General features: G+C 31.7%; 1 long non-coding RNA gene across 1 annotated transcript; it reads left to right on the top strand.

The window, feature by feature from the left end:
• The first annotated feature begins 306 nt into the window (after nucleotides 1–306).
• Nucleotides 307–1,656, top strand: LOC127149118 (uncharacterized). Its single transcript, XR_007820493.1, has 3 exons — nucleotides 307–826; nucleotides 963–1,126; nucleotides 1,471–1,656. It is a non-coding gene; the product is annotated as an uncharacterized LOC127149118 (long non-coding RNA).
• Nucleotides 1,657–4,315: the final 2,659 nt, after the last annotated feature.

The raw sequence follows: 4,315 nt of genomic DNA, 5'->3' as shown, positions 1-4,315 counted from the left end.
AAAGAACATGGCTTTTTTTTTTCTTTTAAATGTTGAAAAGTATCAATTAGACATTAAATAAAACTTAGACTCTGTTGACATCAAAACTAGAACTTAAGGTTCTAAAACATATTAGACACAAAATTAAAAGTTAAGGCACCTTCAGGATATTATTTAAGGTAACAATACTCTTTGATCTTTAGATTTTAAACTTAGTTTCAATTGTCACTACAAGAAAATGGGCTTTGAATTGTTTTGGAGGAGAGCTCTTTTACAATAAGCTATTAAAAAGAAAAAAAGGGGGAAAATTCCCGCCCAAGAAAAAAAGAAAAAGAGGGAAAAAAAAAGGGACAATATGTGCGCGTTTCCTCTTTTTCATTTTCCGCATTGCTCTAGTCCGTCTGAAGGGGTATGAAGAACGAAAGGGGCCGATCTGAAAGAACGAAAAACCCTTGTCCTTGGATCTCACGATTTCTGTTCGTCTCTCTACTGTCGACGGGCGTTCTTGACGACGGTCGTTCTACCAACGACAACCGTTCAACTGAAAAACAGAGCAAAAAGTCCCTCCCTCTCTCGACGGCTGTTCAACCGTCCGTCGAACATTGCTCCATCACCGAGCATTGTTCTTCTTCAATTTGGTCAAGGTCGCTCTATCACCGTCGTTCCGAGCGTTCTTCTTCAGCCGAACGTTCATTCGTCGTTCCAAACTTCTTCAGCCGAACGTGAAGGTCAAGCGTTGTTCTATACGCCGTTCTCGACACGCTTCTTGAGGTTTAGATCTTTTCAAGCTTCTCTGCGTTTTTCAGCTTCGATTGGTTCTTCTTCCAGTGTCTTGATTTTGTTAAAGGTGAGTGGTGGAGATTTAATAGTTAGGTTAAATCTTGTGGTACGCCCCTTTCTTCTTTTTTCTTAATCGTTTCATTTCACTCTAAAACATATACTAAATCCTCGAATTTAATTATTTGCCTTCCTCTATCTCAAAGTTTGCTGAGCTTCTCCCTATTTTGGAACTGCTGAAGATTTAATAGTTAGGCTAAATCTTGTGGTACGCCCCCTTTTTCTTCTTCCTTCAATCGCTTTAAATCAAATCTGTCATTGCCTTCCTCCACTTTGCCTTCACATACACCATTGTTGACTCTCTCTTTAGGTACGCTTCTTAAACTTTTTGGTTTCTTTTTAATTTTATATATCATCTATTAGCTTTAACCTTGATTTTGAATGTTTTTCGAGAAATTCCATTCTGTTTTGCTGTGATGTTATTAAAAATGAACTGTATCTGAAAATCTTACTCATCGCATTCCAATTGTGTATTGTTTTCTTTCTTACTATTTAACTTTATTTTGCTTCATATTATTGTAATTCTCTTTTATTATATTGAAACTTGCTTTACCTTGAGAGGTTGAGCTTCAGGACATAAGCCTCAAAATTCTTTTAAAAGACCTAAAATTTTCTTCTTTGTAAATGGTGCTTACGGTGTTCTGAAATCTGCAGGTCTTTACTGGATACCTGTTAGCTGAATCTCTCATTGGACCTGGAGGTTTAAGCTTTGTCAGTGAAATGTGCAAGTATGTAACATTTATGTCCATCTCATTCAGTTGACAAATTTATGAACTTCTCTCCCTGATTCTTTTCTGTTGTAACATTCTGTTTTATTATAAAGCTAGATTTTCCTTTTTATGTGCTTATGTGGAATTATAGCTTCGATATGTCTTACATTCTGATGAGAGTTTATTCCAGTTGTACAGTGATTTTTTTGTTTTTATTTTAATTAACCTTTCACTTTATTTTATTTTTAAGTTTGTGTATTTCTGTGTTGTATCGCCCAAATGGTCACATTTTCAAGATCACAATTCTGATTTTGATTCTTTGTACAGTGCTTTTCAGTATAGGATGAACTTATCATGCCTCATGGTTTCAGTTCTTTTTCTTTTTAATTTTATTAATCTTGCAAATTCATGTTCTTGGGTAGGTTCATTTTTTGGATTTCAGATATGTTGATAAGATGTTTTTGAAAATTTCAGCTATGAATATGAACAAGTATTTGTCAATGTCACACGTTTATTATGCACTTGAGTTAAGAGTATCCATCCTAATTCCTATATTGTACTCACGTTTATTATGCACTCTTGTTCAAGTGTCTTCAAATATGATTGAAGTGTTTTGGGCAACACTAGTATCTAATTGTTTCCCATCTCTGTGTGCAGTGCCTCTCTTTTTCTCACATATTCTCAAATCTATTTCTTCTACTATCTATTATTGTTATTGTCCAAAATGGTTGCTCATCATATTTTTTTAATTATCATCATGCTTTTACACAATCTTTTCATGGAGAGTACTTGGGAAATTTTGTGTGCCGTGAAATTTTGAATCTCAGTCTAGTTATCGCCTGTACAAGCATTGGAATGTATTATGAATTTTGTTTCTGAATGCGGATCGATTTTTGTGTACATGTGCGGCCGTCGAAATAAGAGAGTATCGGTATTATAGTCGGAGAGCTCTCTTCCTTTTCCTGTAATTCTTAAATTGTTTTGACTAATCTTTGCAGTATGTCGATATTTTGGGTGAATTACTGCAAAAACTTATGAGTGTATGTTTTTTTATAGTTTGTTCACGACTTTTATAACAATGGACTAATTTGTGTTTGGATGAAGTACTTGATAAATGTAGAATGTTAACTTCATTACTTGTGTTGTTCAGGTAGTGGAGAGTTCTTTATTAGTTTTATGTTGGCCATATATGTTTTTTTTATAGAAACGTATGAGTTATGTATTATTAACAAAGTTTAGGAAGTTGCAACTTAGTATGTACATTCTTTAACTATTAACTTCTATCTAGCTTTTTCAACTAAAATCTGTATATAAACTTAATTATTCATTTAGTTTTTGTTCATAATTTTTTTGTAAGTTGATGAAAGAACAATTGTACAAAACCCAAGAATGTAATGGCCAAGAATTGTACAAAGCCCTATTACCTTTTTATAACTAATGGATAGTATAGGTTGATCATCGTGTTGGATTACATGATATATTAGTGACTATCTTTTGTGAGAATACTTAACCATAGAAATAGCATCTTGTACAGGGCATTATAAATCTTTTGAGTTGTATTTTGCGCACGGCAATATGTAAGAATCATTTTTTGTTACTTGATTTTTTATGTATGAGTCATGAACCTTAGCATTTGAAATATATTTTCTTCACATAAGTGGGATGATTTTATATGTTGATGTTGGAAATTGAATATTGATATTAAAAAAAGTTTATTATAGATAAAATATGTGAAAATACTACTTTATTAAAGCTTTTATCTAAAGGTATGACTAAAAGTTTAAACTTATTAAAAAATGCTATTACAAATAATAAATAACAATTTATACTTGCTATAAAAAGTTTTTCATAGCTCTAAGAAAACGCTATCAAAATGTACACTTTTCATAGCTTTTACAAGACACTGTGAAAAAGTTTTCATAGCTTTAAGAAAACACTATCATAAATGATATAAATAGAAAATCGCTATTACAAAGTTATTTTCATAACCTTCACAAAACGCTATCAAAATGCATACTTTTTATAGCTTTATAAAAACGCTATTAAAAATTCAGACTTTTAATAACGTGGGCTGATACGACTTTTTGTTAAACGCTATAAAATGTCTACGATAGCATTTTTAGTGAGCTATCTTAGACCTTTTTTTTTTTTCTGTAGTGTGTAATTCTTAGATTTCAAGGTTGTACTTTTATTCAAGAGTTTGGAGTTTACATTCATTTGGTTCTTAGCTTTATAAATATAACATTTTAACTCCAAGTTGAAATATAGTTCTGAACTATCCTTTAAGTCAATTAATTTAAGATAATTTGATGTGAAAATTTATAATGGCGATAAAAACGGGTGAAAACCAATTAATTTTTTAGTTAATTAACAGATATATAGTAGCACCACCAATTGATACTAGGAAGTATTTGGTAAAAATGAAGGGGGAAAGTGTAAATATAACTCGTAGAACAAATCGAAAGAAAACTCAAAACTATAACATTTTGAAAGTTAAATATCCAACAAAAACTATGGACAAAATTAGCACCAAAGATGGAGAGTAAGTACATGTTTATTCAAACACAATGTAATGAAAATTATAAATACGTATAATTAAGAAAGTTCTAAGTTTCAAATTGATATAATTATTAACTCAAGGTAAAAAAGAGGAAAGTTTGAATTTGTTCAAAGGTCCAAGAGTCAGACCAGGATTCGAAATTTTGATCTTCGACATTCACCTGCGACCTAGCAACATCATTCTCACTTGTCTTAAAATCTTATTAGAGTGAAAGTCGTCCTCACAAACA

The sequence above is a fragment of the Cucumis melo genome, chromosome 4 (genome assembly GCF_025177605.1).
Source record: "Cucumis melo cultivar AY chromosome 4, USDA_Cmelo_AY_1.0, whole genome shotgun sequence".
In the NCBI taxonomy this organism is placed as follows: Eukaryota; Viridiplantae; Streptophyta; class Magnoliopsida; order Cucurbitales; family Cucurbitaceae; genus Cucumis; species Cucumis melo.
This window is presented reverse-complemented; position numbering and strand designations above follow the sequence as displayed.